At 40.0% G+C, this 17,990-nt stretch overlaps 1 protein-coding gene and 1 long non-coding RNA gene across 13 annotated transcripts in view; one reads left to right on the forward strand and one right to left on the reverse strand.

Annotated features, from left to right (window-relative positions):
- The window catches only part of LOC113971978, a 5,009-nt gene extending 1,246 nt beyond the window's left edge, over positions 1 to 3,763 (forward strand). Inside the window, exons 2-3 of the long non-coding RNA XR_003535723.1 lie at positions 2,499 to 2,584; positions 3,014 to 3,763. This is a non-coding gene — a long non-coding RNA (uncharacterized LOC113971978). The remainder of the gene's footprint in view (positions 1 to 2,498; positions 2,585 to 3,013) is intronic.
- ROBO2 (roundabout guidance receptor 2) overlaps positions 1 to 17,990 on the reverse strand; it is a 1,078,275-nt gene that overhangs the window by 445,492 nt on the left and 614,793 nt on the right. The window lies entirely within an intron of this gene.

Below are 17,990 nucleotides of genomic sequence, written 5' to 3' on the forward strand. Positions count from 1 at the left end.
GGACACACGCCCCCGGGGTGTCACAGCAGCCCCGTGAGGGGACACACAGCCCCGCGGTGGCACAGCAGCCCCGTGAGGAGACACACAGCCCCCGCGGTCACACACGCCCCGCGCTGTCACAGCAGCCCCGTGAGGGGACACACAGTCCCACGGTGTCACAGCAGCCCCGTGAGGGGACACACAGCCCCGCGGTGTCACACGCGGCCCCATGAGGGGACACACGCCCCCGCGGTGTCACAGCAGCCCGCGCCGTCCCCGCTGTCCCGCCGTGCCCGGGCCGCGGCAGCGCCGCTCGGTGAAGCCCGAGCGCCCCCTACTGTCGGGCGGGGTGAGAGGCCGCCCCCCCGCGCCCGGCGCTGCCTTTTGTGCGGCGGCTTTGGGGGCTCTGAGCTTTCCCCTCGTCTTGCTTTCTTTCTTTCTTTTCCCCTTTATTTTGCATATACTAAAGATTTATTCTTTTAATAAGTTCTCCGCGCAAAGGATCCGAACAGTATTTCTGCAAAATGTACACGGCTTCCCCCCCCCATAAAAAATGGTCCACAAGTTAATTCTTCCTTGATTCTTGTGTGCAGTCAGTGACAACTATTTTACCGTCGCCAAACGTGACACTGTCAGGGTTTTTTTTAAGCGTCTGAGAGAATTATTGGTATTCCACACAAAGCCAGATGAAAACTCCAAAGCCTCTTTATGCAAATCAGGGAACGATGTCCTCTTATACTCACTTATAATCTGCCCTGCAGATAAATACCATAGAATAATAGAATGGCCCGGGTTGGAAGGGACCTGAAAGATCATCTAGTTCCAACCCCCCTTCCATAAGCAGGAACACCTTCCAGTAGACCAGCTTGCTCAGAGCTTCATCTAACCTGGCCTTGAATGAATCCAGGATGGATTCCACAGCTTCCCTCAGCCACCTGTTCCAGTGGCTCACCGCCCTCACAGTAAAGAATTTTTTCCTAATATCTAAGCTAAATCTACTTTATTTCAGGTTAAAGCCATTCCCCTTGTCCTGTCACCACATGCCCTTGTCAAAAGTCTCTCTCCATCTTTCTTGTAGGCTCCCTTCAGGTACTACAAGGCCACATTTAGTGGGCAAAGTCTTCTCTTTTCTAGGCTAAACAATCCCAATTCTCTCAGCCTTTCTTCATAGCAGAGGTGGTTCATCCCTCTAAAGAACTTACTGGCCTCCTCTGGCCTCGCTCCAACAGGTCCATGTTTTCCCTGTGCTGGGGACTCCAGAGCTGAAGGCAGCACTGCAGGTGGGGTCTCACCAGAGCAGAGCAGAGGGGCAGAATCCCCTCCCTCACCTGCTGGTCATATATTACTACACCTGAAGACTACCTGATGAGGAAGGCTACAGTTAAAGCTAATTAGGGTCAGCTGATCAAAAGGTTTACTTGTGAATTGGCAAAACAAGAAGACCATGACTATCTGACGACAGTCTGTGTAACATATATGAAATATTAAAGAAAAGTTTTCTCTGTAGTGGACATTCCAAATACACAGTGTTAGTGAAAATGCTTGTTTATAGCTAAGTTTTAAATGGGAAACAGCTACACACTGTACAGTCCTTTTTCTGCTTCTCAAATAAATTTTAGATAAATTTAATGATTGCTGATGTAGACCATAACACTTCGTAGATACATGCAGTCTTCAAAACCCTTAGATACAGAGGTACCTGTAGAAGAGTATAACGACTCATATAAACATTCTCAGGGAAATCAATGGATTGTCCATTATAACTGCTACTGTTTTATTCATTCACTTCTGCAGAATACCACTTTTAAACTACTAAACACTTTGCAAAACTTCAAAAAGCTTCAGCCAATTTTAATCAAGCATTTTCACTAATAGATTTTGCTCATATGTATTTCACTGATTTAGGGTTTTTTTTCGAGAAGAGTTAACTGTTCCTCAAAATAAAATAAAGGGTCACCCAAAGACATCTGGAGCATTACAGAAGAGGTTCACATGTGTTGTGTCTTACAAGCACAGGACATGTCACAGACTAGAGTCACTGGGCCTGTGAGCAGTGTTCTCAGGACTGTGTTTGCTTCCATTATAAGATGAGATCCAGATACTGGAATAAAAAAACATATGGTTGTCTCTCTGGTCTTTCAATAGCCTCCAATGAACACGGCCAATAGGACAGGTGTTCTCTGCTTGAACAGCAAAGTCTGTACAGAGGAACTGAATGTGCCAACTTTTTGTTTGGCTATGAGCAATGTGCCACCTGATTAAATACTTGTGTGAGCAGGATGAGGAAAGGATATGTCAGTGTTGGTGCACATAAAGCTTCAGTTCAAAGAATACTGTAGAAGTGGAACTCCAGAACAGGGAAATGGCACAGTAAGATTGCCCTGATTCACACTAAGGTCAAACATCAAATGAGGCAGGACTAATTTGGAAAAACAGGGGTGAGATCAGGTGTGTGCCAGTGGTAGAAGTAAAGGTTTCATTGCTTTCCCAGTCTGATATTTCATGTCTTTGTTTCCTAGACTTATACATCTGCATTAAAACACATATTTAGTATATGAAAGATCAGATCCAGTGTTTAAAGATTGAAATATTGCCCTCTCTTCAGGTGAGCTCTACCATTCACAGGGTTTTTCTTCTAAACCAACATTACCATGTCTGGTGTTACATGTGTATATAATACACCCTCCTTCCTGGTTGCCATAAAAACCTCTTGTTATCTTCTCAAAGAAGAAAGGTTATGTTGAGGTGGATCATATAGAATTTCTTATGGATACCAGAAGTACTCACCCAGGGAATTGCTGAAAGTGAATAGAGATCTTCAATATCAAAAATATATATGTGGTGTGATGACCATGTAATTTAAATGTAGGCAACTAAGGCTGGTCTTTCTAGGCTCTGGAACAGAACAAAAGTTGGATCCAGAGGATAATTCAGAGCATAAACACAAAAAAAAAAAAAAGGAAAAAAAATGACAGTGAGCATGGACCTTCCCAGAGAACAGACTTTTGTCTTCCTCTATGCTTTTCTGTTCCAGGTCACTGGGTTCTGATGTCACCTGACCATTGAATACATGATGAGAGAAGAGAATTTATAGATTTTAATCCATATAAATGCTGAAGCATGATTATTATTCCTGCTACAATCAATAGGGTCTTCCACAGGAAGATTGTACGTGAGAGGTAAATCAGGAACTGAGTCCAGGAAAAGACGTGTTGCTAAAACAGTGTGAGCGCTGTGGCTGGATCTGTCTCACAAAGCCCCCTGAAAAGTAGCTTTTCTGCTGTCCCTGGCTACATCAATTCTGACTAATCTACTTTCCTAGAACCACTCTTGTGGATTAAAAAAAAAAAAAGGTGATGGAAGCACGTGCTTGTCTCTCTGTCTCACAGGTGTCTCTTACTTGCAGCACAGAGGGTCACCTTCTGCTTCAACATTAAAAATTCCTCAGTTGTGGCATCTGACTTCAGGGTGTTCCTCTGGAAATACCAATCAAGCAACACTAAGAACCCTATTTTGAAATACCCTTAGTTTGCTAGACTGTGTTAGTACGTCTGCACAACTTTTAATTACTAGTACAGCTACAGTGCTCACTGCAATTATAAGAATGATCTATACTGTTGGTAAGACAAATATTTGGTAAATTAAGTTATTGCAAGTTTTTTGCTATACATCATATGCTCAGTTTAGGGTTTACAGCCACAGCTCATTAAATCAGTGAGAACTGGTAAGAGAAAGATGGTACAATTTCTTGACAATCTTTAGAACAGCCTCACCTGAAATAAATTCTACTTGATTATTTTGTTTTTAAAGGAGATTCAAAGCAGGTAATAAGCAGAAATATTTGCATTATAGATATAATATTAATATGTAAAGATTTTGTACATTCTACTTTCCCTTTGTTCTATGAATGTGCATTTATCACCCATTTAAAAAAAAAAAGATACAGTGTCTTTTCCACTTTGCAGCTTGGTCAAAGATTCAAGAAAGCAGAAAGAGAATTTGTAGTTAAAAAAGAATTTGAAAATGGATTATACATAAAACCAGGGTCAATTTTTTTCCTTTCTGGAGCAGAATGGGGAGTAGAAAGGAAGCTTCTAGTTGTGGCGTTCTCCAAAAATGGGTAAGTTTACTGCCATGAAAACATAGGTCTGTGTTTTCCTGTGGAGTAAAAGATGGCAGCACAGCATCCTTTCAGATACCTGGAGCTGCCATTACAGAGAGCAACAGCATCTTTGCACTACAGGGGTAAGAACAGCACATGTTAGAAATATATCTGAGACACACTGCAAGAATGGCTGGAACTCAAAACCCGCAGTGTGAAGAGTAGAGGACCCATCAAAGTCACAAACTGTGACTAAAGTTGTTTCAAAGCTGCTGGATTTAGTGCAGACTTGCAAAGAGCAGGTGGAACCAGACTCTTTTCAGAGGTGCTTGGGGATGGGACAAGAGCCAATGGACACCAGCTGCAATGTGGAAGGATTCCGGTTAAAGGTCAGGAAACAGCATTTTCAAAGAGGTGCCTGAGGGGGCTGTGGAATCACTGCCCCTGGAGATATTCAAAACTAAGTTGGACATTGCCCTAGACATTGAAGGTGGACCTCCTTGGAGTTAGATGAGAGAATCTCCAGAGGTTTCCTCTGACTCACGTTTTTCTAAGGTTCTATAATTCTATGACTGGCAATACTGACAAGGTTCTGATCACGTAAATGTACTTTGTTTGACACCAAACGTCAAGGTTTCTTAGTAGAGATTTAGATGCTAAGGTGTTCAGTAGCACTCACTTCTATTATAAATTACATAAAACTGCACACACGAGCTATAAATAAAAAGATTGCTTGATTTTCCTCAAATTTAAGCCATTCCTGCTGCAACACTAGGAGCCTTTGTTGAGAGACTCCTACGCTGAACATTACATGACCAGAAGAGTGTTCCTGGCTCTCTTGTGATTGGAAATGCTTTTTTTTCCAACTGCAGTATCTAAAATTCAGAGCCTTTCTACCAACTGCAGTACGCTGCACATCAAGTTATGGCTGTCTCCACACTGGAGACTGCAGCATGAGTTCATATTTGCAGCAGGACACACTGCATCCCTTGCAGTCCTTCCACTGACTGTGTCTAGCCAGCCTGGTCCACGTCAGGAATTTCCTCTTATACACTAATATTTTCACAGTAATATGTCTTAACCTCTCCCATTTGTAAGGGTTGTGATTGTGCCTGTCTGCTACATCAGGAACTTCTATTCCCCTCTCTTATATCCAGAACTCCATGTAAGTTATGCAATTCTTTGTCTAATGAAGGAAAAGTCAATTACTTAGTAAGATGAAGGCACCAATTATGGAATAAAGTACTAATCTATGCAAATAAGGACATCAAAGACACATTCTATCAAATACAAATAAAATAAGATTCCAAGAGTAATTTAGTTTATGGGTTTGATAATGTGGTCCTCTATCTGGACATTCATTTTACTTAAAAACGAACAAAAACAAAAACACACCCTGTCCTAACTTGCAGTCAGAAAATAAAACCATTCCTTAAGTGACAAGCTAAAGTTAATTTTCTAAAGACAGTTTAGGTTTCCAGATGGCCTAAGGTAGTCATTGTATCATTCAACAAAAAAATCAGCATTTAAAATGAATAACCAGAATATGATAAAACCTTACCCTGCCTACATGAGAGATGCAAAAGTGGAATTCTCATTAGAAAAATGTATTTCATCATAGTGGAATCAGATCAATTCATGTGAAATTATGTGTAGCTACGGCACCCTGACTTCCAAGGATCAGAAAATCAAGCTATACAGTAACACATTTATAACTGTACACAACGATACAGAAAAAAGTCTTAAGCTGAGCTCCAAATTCCTACATAATTATATTATAAATAATATGTTATGCTCTCTTATTAAATGACATATGTCACACTTTCCATAACAAGTGCATATTGACAGCCAACTACATTAGTCAACAATATTTACACTTTAATTACAGCTTTTAAAATGGAAATATGTGATTATATATATGTGCATAAGTTAACGGTTGGACTTGATATCATAGAGGTCTTTTCCAACCTTAAAAATTCTGTGATTTTATGATATGTTATGCTATGTTAACACGGCCAAAATTCATAGAAGTTGATCCCTATGTAAATGTCCTTTATTTAGATACCCATTTGTAGGTGGGCAAATATTCTTTACAACAGGTAGTGTTTCATTTAATAATGCGGGAAACAAGATTTATTATGTCATTAACAAGTCAATTTACTTGATAATTCTAACAGACACATCCAGGATTGTGTTACAATCTTAAATGGCTTTTGAATTTAGTTTAGAGTTTAGCTTTTTCTTTTATGGTGACTGTTTTGTAGAAGAAGACAGACATCCTGAGCTCCCTTTGTTATCTCTGGCCTCCAAAGTGTCATCGGAGTTGGGTTATGCTGAGCATGGTCTCTGCTGTACTGCAGTCCTCAACTGTAATCATATATTAGTCAAACCAAGGACCTGCAGTGGTACCAGAGAGCTTCTGATTTATAAAGGTGTCAGCTCCCAAGAATCTGGCCCCTCAGAATGGTGGCAACCCTAACAGCATTAGAGGCTCGGGCCTGTTTCTACCAGGGGGTTGTAACGTTCCCATCAGGCTACGATTCTTCTTTGCAATATGGTGCTGTCAACACTGCTCTCATCAGTTATACATATCAGTGGATTATTAACAATATTTGTCAGACTTCTATATTAGTTTTGTCCCAGAACAGCGTTGCCTCACTTCGGCAATAGAATTACATTTTGCATTGTCTCAAGAAATGCTTTTAAATTAGAATTGATGTTTCAGTCGTATGATTTTTCACTGCTGATGTAATTTAGTTTTCTATCTAAATTTTTATATGAGTATATGACTTATTTTTTAGAAGTGTGATCCTATTAAAGGCAGCTGAAGCATGGAGAGTTCCCACAGCAGAACTTGGGCTAATACCTCTCCCATGCATGGCAGACTAAAAGAGTGCTCAAGACTCGCATAAATTTCAAAAGTAAATGGAAAAGAGACATAAAAGAAGAAAAAACTGAAGCCTCAGAACAAGGCTTCTCCTTAAAAAGTATGCATTGAATCAAACCCACCAATATGTACAAATGTAAACACCAAGTATCTTGTATAATCACTGGAGGAACTATCCTATTTTGTATATTTTGCTGTTAAAGCTATTATAGGACTTAACTGCTTAAATTGTATATAAAATCACCAAACTTTTACCAGGATTATATGTGGGAATGTTTTCCTCTATGCTGCGTATCCTGTTATACTGGGAGCAGCTGTGCCAGTGCACAGTCCCTTTAAACCCAATAAAACTGTACATGCAAAGGGGCCAGCCCAGAACACAGAAACAGAAGCCAATGATTCATTTTAACGTCTGCCTCTGAACTGAAACACAAAACAGCAATTACCTCAAAGCTGCTCACTGCCACAGCTAGGCAGACTCTTTCACATTGAAAGCACACTGACTAAACAACAGAAAATAGCTTTTTTTTTCTTTTTTTTTCTTTTCATTGTACAGCTCGAAGGACTGTGGCTGATGGTGGAATTTAGCATGTTTCAATCTCAGACACCAGTTCAAATCTTGCCCATGGTGATGGTGACCGAAAGTTATTACTTGATTCCCAGCTTAAATTTTTTTTGTCAGCCTTCTGTAGACGAGAGAAACACATTGTAAGCTTATCTTACCCAGACAATCAGCAATAGCACAACCTTCTAGGGCAACCTGGAGAGGAATAGGGTATTTTGCACTGCCATGGCCCAGGAGGTACTTATCTTGAGAATGGAGAAAGAATTGGGTTTCAACAGCAGCTACCACAGTGAGATCCTGTAACCAGGACTGTGTATCTATGGACTTCTGTAATATAAATAGTAATTAAATCCCCCTGCCCCATTACCTGCCGGAAGGTTATCTAAAGGAAATGTATCTTCCATGATTCTGGAAAAAAAGTTATGTAAAAAATTCACTTTTCATGATTTCCCAAGGGAAAACCAAACCCAATATATGATAGCTCTTTAATCTGTAAGTGGTGCATCTATTAAAATGTCAAATTTAAAGTATATGAACCAATAAGTGAAGTAAAGCCATAAAATTATTTTTAAGTAAAAAAGGGTAAATATCCCTATGTATGAAATTCAAAATACTGTAGTAATGACTATAGATGTGTGAGTGGCACAAAATAATGAAGATGTGTGCAGGATTTATGATTTTGTTGATATTTAAAAAGAAACAGCAGTCCAATCTGAAGAAGAGAAGGAAAGAGATATTCTCATCTAAACTTGCACAGAATTTACTTGAGAAATTTCCAGAAGTGCTTACAGGGCTTGAATTCTCATATAACAAAAAAACCCTAGAAGTCTTTTCCTGTATCCTTTGAAAGAAATAGCACAGGTGATTAAAAAAATTGAAATAATGCAGCAGGCCACCCTTGGGCAGTTATAGAAAACTTTTCAAGTGATCTGTATTTGAAACAAAACTGGCTTAAATTCTGATGTTCTACTATTGACCACCATTGTCCTCCAGTGCTTTTGCAGGGATAGGATAATCCTTATTATTTATTCAAAGAAGTCATCATCATCATGGCTAGGCTTCGCGAACGAAGATTTGGGAAGGGCTCTACCCATATTCAAAGAAGTAGTGACATAGAAATCTGAGTACCAATTTTTTTTTCTCCTTTTTTGCCCCCAGAAATCCATTTTCACTCTTCATCAGGAACTATAGTGACAGGACAAGGGGGAATGGCTTCAAACTGAAAGAAAGTAGGTTTAGATAAGATCACAGGTAGAAATTCTTCACTGTGAGGGTGGTGAGGCACTGGCACATGTTGCCCAAAGAAGCTGTGGATGCTCCATCCCTGGAAGTGTTCAAAGCCAGGCTGGATGGGGCTCTGAACAACCTGGTTTAGTGGGAGATGTCCCTGCCCATGATGGGGTTGGAACTAGATGATCTTTCAGGTCCCTTCCAACCCAAACCATTCTGTGATTCTATGATTCTATTTAATTTTCCTGTCACGTAACACGGAGGTTGGTCGGTGATTCAACATATGCTCAGGTAGAAGGAGTTTGAATCTGTTTAATTTTCAAATGGAAATAAATCTACATTGCTCAAATGAAATGTACAACATCTTGTGAGTCAAGAAGGAGCTTCATTTGAGCCATCAACAATTTTCAGTGTCTACCCTTAAACCACTTAAAATGAAAATACCAAGGATTATGTTTCTAAAATCTCGTGGCTGCCTGAACATATCAGGATCAGAAAAGTGTAAGCACACCAAGCTTACAGTTGCTTAAGCCATGTCTTTGACAAGGAATATGTAGAAATAGTGATTTATCCTTCTCTAACACCAACACAACAAAGCAAAGGGAGCAGTGTCTCTGGAGCTGGTGTCTGATACGTGCAGAGATGTCTCTTCTACAAGAAATGACATCATAGATGCAAGTGTGGCACAGGAAGGTTGGGACATCTGAACTGCTAAATCCCGGATTTGTAAAGCAGTGACTTAATCCAAAGGCTGCTAAGTCAAATCACAGTTGTGGATCAAATAATTGAGGAAAGTACTCCTTAAAAGAGTGTCAAGATGAGCAAAAAAATGAAATGAAGGCTGAGTGTCAGCCAGTAAATGTGAAGAACCTCTGGAATCTTATAAGAACATCTTGAAACATCTTAAAACACACTGGAAGTTTTGGATTTGAATTTTCTAAGTCCCTAGAAATCAAAGCTCTATTAATTAATAACCACATTTCATACTGCAAATAGCAGATGATAGATGATTCCTTTATATAGGAAAAGTGCCCCTTATTACATTTTCCAAACTCTTGCTTACCATTTAACATTTTAGATCTACATCATATTTAAGATGCTTTAATCAAACTGCTTAATATTCTAGACTGACAGCCTCATTAAGCTGAACAGTAGGATTGCTGTCATATGCATTTCAGGCATTTACAGTAGGAAATTTTCTATTTTTAAATCCAAATGTTTAAAGAGAAATCTTTATAGTTAAAACTGTAGCTGCATTTCTTTTCTTTGAGAGGCATTACTGTATGTCTGACATCTCAGCTCTGATGATATTCTGGTGGTCTTTTACATTCTGAACTATTTCAGCAAAAGAGTAGAGTAACAACAGCAACAGCTTTGCTGTTACCCATTCAGTTCGTAATCTCTAGTAATTTCTGCCTGTCAATATTAAAAATCAGCTACTGTAGCTTAGTTATTTGGATTGGTACCATTGCACACTAACTCCCATTTGGTCTATATTATATTACTACATCAAAAAAAACCCCTACCAAATTTTATTCAATGTTAAGAGCAAAATAATTTTGCAGAAAAATGGTTTTTCAAGGCCAGGTTTATCAAAATTATTTAGAGGTGCTTCACAGTGCTGTGTGGAAGGTTCATTAGTGTTGCAAGTCAGGACGAGTTAAGTTTCTAGCAATTAGTTTCTTAACAGGTACCTACCTAAACATCTTGATTTTGGCAGTGTACAAAACTTTCCCTCATGCAGTCTTTGAGAAAATAAACTAAAGACTGTTTAAAGGAAGTTTGGAGTGCTAAATACTCTTCTTTTAGACCAAATAAAACATGCAAGTACAACTTTGAGCAGTGAGATACCTGACATTAGCAGGAATTAACACAGCTTGAGCAGCATGGCTAGGCTGGCTCAGAAGTTATGTTGTGTGTGCTGAAGTCATAACTGATGGAGAAAGCCAAGACAAAGGCCAGGAGACAGTGTAACGGATAAGAACTGCCATAAAAATCAGCAGGAAGGCATTTCCAGGGGAAAAGTAGGAGCACAAAGTTAGGTTAGCAGACATCTGAGAAAAGAAAATGCTCCTAATGCTATTTTTGTCACTTCCACAGAAAAGGAATCTCATACAGTCTTTGAAGAAGTCGGGAAGGGTTGAACCTGCTTCAATGTCACCTCCTAAAGAAAAAAGCCCCAAAATGTAAATAGCAAAATTCAACTATTGGCCACATGTTTTGTATTTGCAGTAAGAAAGAAAATAAGGATTCTGGCAAATATTTTATCAGAGTATCAGATCTCTACACTAAATTCTACTCCTAGGTTACAACAGCAGCTGACAAAACCACTTTGCTTCTTCTGTTGTCTCCTCAGGAAATATGATTACAAAGCCTGTTCAAAGAATCTATTTGTAGATCACTACCTTGACCATTTTTTCCCTAATTTCACTAATATAAGTCAAAATTGTAATATGAATAGTAGTCAAATCTCATTGACCCAATAACATGCTGTTGTTCCTACAGTTGATCTGTTTTTCTGTCTCCTTCTGCCTTTCTTTGTTGAGGTCCAGCTGAGAGGCAGAGTTCAGCTCAATGACTGCACTGCTTTGGAGATTGGCCAGGTGGTTTAGCTGAGGCTACCGAGGGACTCCAAGATAAAACATCTGACTAATTTTCTATTCTTGTATAAACTTGCTTCTTTGAATATTGCATACAAAAAGAGTTATGATGCTATTTTTATTTATGCAACCATGAACAATGATATATTTGCATTCCTGTGTATGATATGGGACTTTGGAGATAATGTTGCCATTTCTCTTACGATCAAGTTTCAGAACTGAGACTCACAGCCATACATGATTCATTTGGGTTCATCCAAATATTATATTTTTTTCAATAAAAACAGTCTAGAATTCCTGTAATTGGTGACTTGGATTTGTTTTTATAAGAGGCAGAGACTAAAAAAAAAAATTCTGTTAAAAAAATCCATTGCCAATCTCAGTAATACTGTTCTGTCTACTTATTTTGGCTCTTTTTCCTCAGTGTAAGGTTGCATACTGAAGGCATTTCCTCTGAAAGTTAAAAAGTGAGGTCACTGAAACAATTGTGATAAGATATTCTTTCTGTAGCTTCTGAAATTAGATATGTCTGTCTTATCTTCATGTTTGATTAATTCCACTACGATAGAGTCATCTCTTGTTTTCATATAAGCTCCTTTCAGCTCCATTTAACTCCTTCCTTTTTAGTTTACAGAAAGGATAAATCTTTTGAAAGAATAATCAAAAGAAAACGAGAATCCAAGGGGAAGATCAATGCACTATGAGACAAATTTCCAATTTTGCTCTTGAAGAAGGACAGCTACCTGATAGATGGTTTCTAATTTTCCTTCCCGCTCTGCTCAAGGTGCACACACTGCTGATTTAAGAAAATGTCTATGTAATTTGATAGTCACAGAATCACAGAATGGTTTGTGTGGAAAGGGACCTTAAAGACGATGTGGTTTCATCCCTCCTTCTATGGGCAGGGACACCTTCCACTAGAACAGGATTGCTCAGAGCCCCAGCCAACCTTGAACACTTTCAGGAATGGGGCATCCCCAGCTTTTCTAGGCAACCTATTCCAGTACCTCACCACCCTCACATGAAAGAATATTTTTCCAATATCTAATCTAAACCTACTCTCCTTCAGTTTAAAGCCACTGACCCTTGTCCTGTCACTACGTGCTCCTACCAAAAGTCCCTCTCCATCTTTCCTGTAGGCTCCCTTCGGGTACTGCAAGGCTGCATTAAGGTTGCCCTGAAGCCTTCTCTTCTCCAAGCTGAACAACCCCAACTCTTGCAGCCTTTCCTTGCAGGAGAGGTGCTCCAGCCCACTGATCATCTTTGTGGCCCTTCCCTGGACTTGCTCCAACAGGTCCATGTCCTTCCTGTGCTGGGGACCCCAGAGCTGGAGGCAGGGGGAGGTCTCACCAGAGCAGAGCAGAGGGGCAGAATCCCCTCCCTCCCCTGCTGCCCACACTGCTTTGGATGCAGCCCAGGACACGGGGGGTTTCTGGGCTCCCAGTGCACATGGCTGGGTCATGTCCAGTCTCTCAACCACCAGCACCCATAAGTCCTTCTCAGCAGGGCTGCTCTTGGTCCCTCCCTTCCCCAGCCTGTGTTGATATCAGGGATTGCCCCAACCCATGTGCAGCACCTTGCACTTGGCCCCACAAGGTACTAAAAGAAGTAAACAATTTAGTTGAAACAGATACAAACTCTAGCATCACCAGATATGACTCATCTTATTGCCAACAAGAAGCAACTACCTCAAGATAACTAAGCACAGTAACTTTTGGCTAGCATAGTCTGTATGAAGCAAAGCACTCATTGCATATTAAAAAAATGCTTTAAAATATAAACCTTTACCAGACTGCAGATAGCATTACAGCCACGTGCCCTAAAGTACATCTCAAAACTGCTTTTATTCCCATTTCATATAAAAAGAAGATATATTGTTGTTAAGCCATGTGTTATATCTCACAGAAAGCAGTGGTGAAGTCCAAACATTGACTGTAATATGAATTAAAACATAGTCATCATAGAATATCCTGAGTTGGAAGGGACCCACAAGGATCATCAAAGTCTAGCTCCTGGCCCTGCACAAGGACGCTCCAAGAGTCCCACCATGTGCCCAAGAGCTTTGTCCAAACTTTCCTTGAACTCTCTCAGGCTTTGTGCTGTGACCACTTCCCTGGGGAGCCTGTTCCGGTGTCTGACGACCCTCTGGGTGAACAACCTTTTCCTAATATCCAACCTAAACATCCCCTGACACAGCTTCAGGCCATTTCCTCAGGTCCTGTCATTGGTCACAAGAGTAAAGAGATCAGTGCCTGCCCCTCCACTGCTCCTTCTGGAGAAGTTGTAGACTGTGATAAGGTCTCTCCTCAGTCATGAGGCAGTGACCAAGTTTTTAACATAAATAATTTTTCTTTTTCCACCATTAGTCTAATTTAAATTATACCAAGTAATACCTCTGAAGAAAAATAAAATATATCTGAAAATTTCTAGACTGGTCTAGCATGTGAAACAAGTCTGCTCAGCAAGAAGAAAAGTTAGGGGAGAATTGTGACTTGGGATTCAAAGTTTTGAATCCTGCCCTCTAACTTCAGTGTGCTATGTTCTCTATAATACCTAAACATGAAAAATCTAGCTAAAAATAGGAATAGGTCTTGCATTTCGTAAATATATTAGCTGGGGGATGGACCTGAAAAACAAAATTTGCATAGTCTGGCTTTGATTCATGGATAGAAGGAAAACTTTAATATTGCATGATCCCACAACAACCTTTGAGATGTTCCAAGGAGACTGTCAATGAAAATGGAGTACTGTTAATATATCACTCACAGACAATGAAGAGATGTAATCTCTAATACCCTGTGATCTTGTGTGCACATCTTATAAATTTGAGACAAACATACAGATGTCCCTACATTAGAAGTGAGTTACACTCTGTTACTGGTGTTGTTATCCCCTCACTTTCTGTAGGTGTATATGTGTATGTGTTTCACAGAATCACAGAATATGCCGAGTTGGAAGGGACCCACAAGGATCATCGAGTCCAACCCTGCACAGTGATGCCTTAAGCCCCTATTAGTTTTTTATTTTTCTAATTTTTGTAAGCTTTATAAGTTTTATAAGAAGTAGAAGCAGCAGCCCTTGTCCCTCTACCCTTAAGCACCCTGTAGTATAAGTAGTTTACACATTCCTCAACCCTCTTACCCCATTCCATGCTCCCTATATCAATCCTACCCCTGAATTCAGTAGGAATGTTTAGTCTCTTGTCAAGGCAAGGCCTATACTGTTTAGAGAACACCCATATCTAAGCCTGAACAACAAAACAGAGTCAAGAACTAGGTGACTGTGTACCCTCTGTACCCTGAAGAAGATGAAGATTGATGAAGAGAGGGTCTCAAAAAGCCCCCAGCCCCAATTCCCAGGGGTGGGCCAGGGGGTGGACCAGAGCAAAGGCTACGGGGTGGACACACTTAGGATTGGACAGATAGTATTATAAAATGTAACATCTCAAGCACAGCAAGGGCGCATCCTTTAACATCGATTGCCTTGGCACAATTAAACCCTTTCCTTATCTCACCCTCAATTAACTGCTCCTGAGGTTTTTTCTTAGCACCAGCTAAGCAGGCATCAACAGGATCCTCCCCAAGAGTCACACCATGTGCCTGAGTATCACCCAAACACTTCTTAAACTGTCAGACTTGGTGCTGTGACCACTTAAACACCTCACTTGAACAGAATTAGCCATGGCTAAATTGAGAAAGCACATGGCTCTGGTAATAGTCACACCTTGCATATTGATTTTGGATTTCCTGATTCATTTATTTGAAAAATTATTTCCTCAAAATCTTCATGGTCAGAAGAACTGGAAGGGGAAAAAAAAATGGCATGCCTTGTCTAGGTGTTTTCTGTGGTGCACTTAAAAAAACTCATTCGTTTTTCTTGTATATTCTTATGACCAAGTTTTAAAAAAGCTGGCCTGTTAAAGATGAAGTAAAATTAAAGTACTAACTCTCGCAAATGTTGTTCCAAAGGATTGGTGCTGTCACATAATGTAGTAGATTGCTGTCATTATTCCAGATACTGTTTTTAAATTATTTTATTTTAGATCTATGGGGTAATTAGTTTCTGTTTGAGGATAGTTCTCAGAGCCTATAGATACCCTTCCCCATTCTCTAACTGGACTTAGGAGAGTATAAAGAAAGATTCTTCACAGCAAGTAGTTATTCTGTCACCATAGAAGAAGTTTTCCTTTTCTATATGAAGATTGCTGCTCTAAAGATCAACATCAAAACAGTTTATTTTCTTTTTAAATAGCCACACATCATTTCTTAAGGGCAAAACACTTCCTTAGTATGGAGGAATTGCTCTGTGTCTACTAGGAATCAGTATGGTGCACTCTCTGCTTGGAGTGATAAATTAAATGAATGTAGACAACAACAAACTCATTTCTTTGTTGAAAGTGAATGCTAATGACATTTATCCTGCACTTCATGATAAACTAATTCAAAAGACCAAAATGCTGGGGGGGAAAATCCCGCATTTTAGGAAACGTGCATAAACTGTCCTTTACGTGCTCAGTTACAAACTGCTGAGAGCAGCAGCAATACATATTGAAATTATTTTTTAAATCCTTGTGTACATCTGTTATATGTCTAAAAAGGTTCTCCATTAAAGTATCTTGGTTTTCATTTTCAAACTGACAAACAGTTAACTGTTCATGCTATATGAATAACAGATTTTGCAAAAAAAAAAGAGAATATATATATTAAAACAAAATGCAATGGTCACATGCTCAGGGCCATTCAACTCAGAGTCTGTGTTTGTCTCTATTTATTCAGAATCCTTTGTCACTTTGAGGGTGATGTTACATGTTATGATGGAGCTGATCTGCTTCCTTACCACCTCTTTCCCAGGCATTTGTCTTCCCTGAACATGATCCTGCTCATGTAGTCCCCAGCTTTCCTTGCCTAGCTCTAAGGCATATATTTTTAGTCTGGATTATTTTTTTGCCAAAGTATCAATATAAACCAATTCTGTACAACTCTAGTGAATGCCAACAGCAAAACAGGAGCAGGGAGAGGAGGGGATCGTATGAGCAGGGCAAGTTTATCTCCTCTCAGTGATGGGAAGCTCTGTGCTGGTTTTGCCTGGGATAGAGTTAATTTTCTTCACAGTGGCTCATGTAGGGCTGTGTTTTGGACTTGTACTGAACACGGAGTTGATAATACAGAGATGTTTTTGTTGTTGCTGAGCAGCATTTGCACAGAGTCAAGGCCCCTTCTGCTTCTTGTGGCTGTCCAGCCAGGGAGTGGGCTGGGCATGCATGAGGGGTTGGGAGGGGACGCATGAGGGACAGGTGACCCCAACTGACCAAAGGGGTATTCCATGCCATAAGGTGTCATGTCCAGTGTATAGAGAGGGGGAAAGAAGGAGGAAGAGGAGAGATATTTGGAGAGATGGCGTTTGTCTTCCCAAGTCGCCCTTACGTGTGATGGGGCCCTGCTCTCCTGGGGATGGCTGAACACCTGCCTGCCCATGGGAAGCAGTGAATTAATCCTTGTTTTGCTTTGCTTGTGTGTGGGGCTTTTGCTTTCCCTATGAAACTAGCCTTATCTTAACCCACGAGTTTCCTCACTTTTACTCTCCCAGTTCTCTCCCCATCCTGCTGGTGATGGAGTGAGCGAGTGGCTGTGGGGGCTTGGCTGCTGGCTGGGGTTGAACCACACACAAGCTCTTACACAAGTTTAAGTCACATCACCTTATCCGCCTTGAGCCTGTCATCCACAGGACAATGAGCTGATTAAGAGCTTGTTGCTGCAGAGAGAAGTCTAGCAACCTCCCTTTTCCCATCCCAGCACTTAATTCCTCATCATTTCTCCCTTTCTTTCTTCTAGCTACATGGCCTTGCTTCCTCTGCTTCATTGAACAAATCTAAATCGTTAAAATTAGAGGGGGAAAAAAAACAACTTTTGTTCCTCTGTGGTTGGGTGATTTTCTGTGATTTTAGTGAGTTAAGTGGGCTCACAGTGGACCAAGGAAAGCAGCAATAAGGGGAATGGGAAAGCAGATGGATGAGGATTCCTGCCCTATAAAGCTGTAACTCATGTACACCTTAAACCAGTCTAGATTTGGTAAAGCCTTGTGAAGCAGCAATCTCAGCTTCTCCTTATCCTGCTTTCCCCCTTTACTGGCATCAGTTTCTGTGTCTATGCACCATAAAAATGGAAAAAGCATTTTTTTCCCCTTGTGGGTTTTTTGTTTGTTTTATTTTGTTGAGTTGATTTTTTTGGTTTGGTTTGATTGTTTTGGGTTTTTTTCCCCTTGCTTGGATAAGCCTTTTCTTTAACTGTACATTTTGGAGAAGAACATATTTTTTTCAGAAAACTCATTTTCCCTGTACCTTCCATGTTTTTCAGTAAGTGCAATGAAGGTGAATAATCTCCACATTTTCTCTCACTCAGACACATAAAGAGTGTTGTGAATTTCTTTCTTTTTGCTGTCCTGTGTCTTTTCAAAGCTCTCCCAGGTTTGGAAGTATATAACAAGTTTTATATATTGTGGTTTAATTTTTATAACTGGCACTTTTTCAAACTTTTCAAGTTTGAGAAAGACACAGTAACAGAAATAAATAAGTATTCAAAGTATTCAAATTAATACTTAATAATTAAAATAAATAAGCATTAAAGTATT

The sequence above is a fragment of the Neopelma chrysocephalum genome, unplaced genomic scaffold, assembly GCF_003984885.1.
Source record: "Neopelma chrysocephalum unplaced genomic scaffold, ASM398488v2 Primary Assembly neopelma1_87, whole genome shotgun sequence".
Lineage (NCBI taxonomy): Eukaryota > Metazoa > Chordata > Aves > Passeriformes > Pipridae > Neopelma > Neopelma chrysocephalum.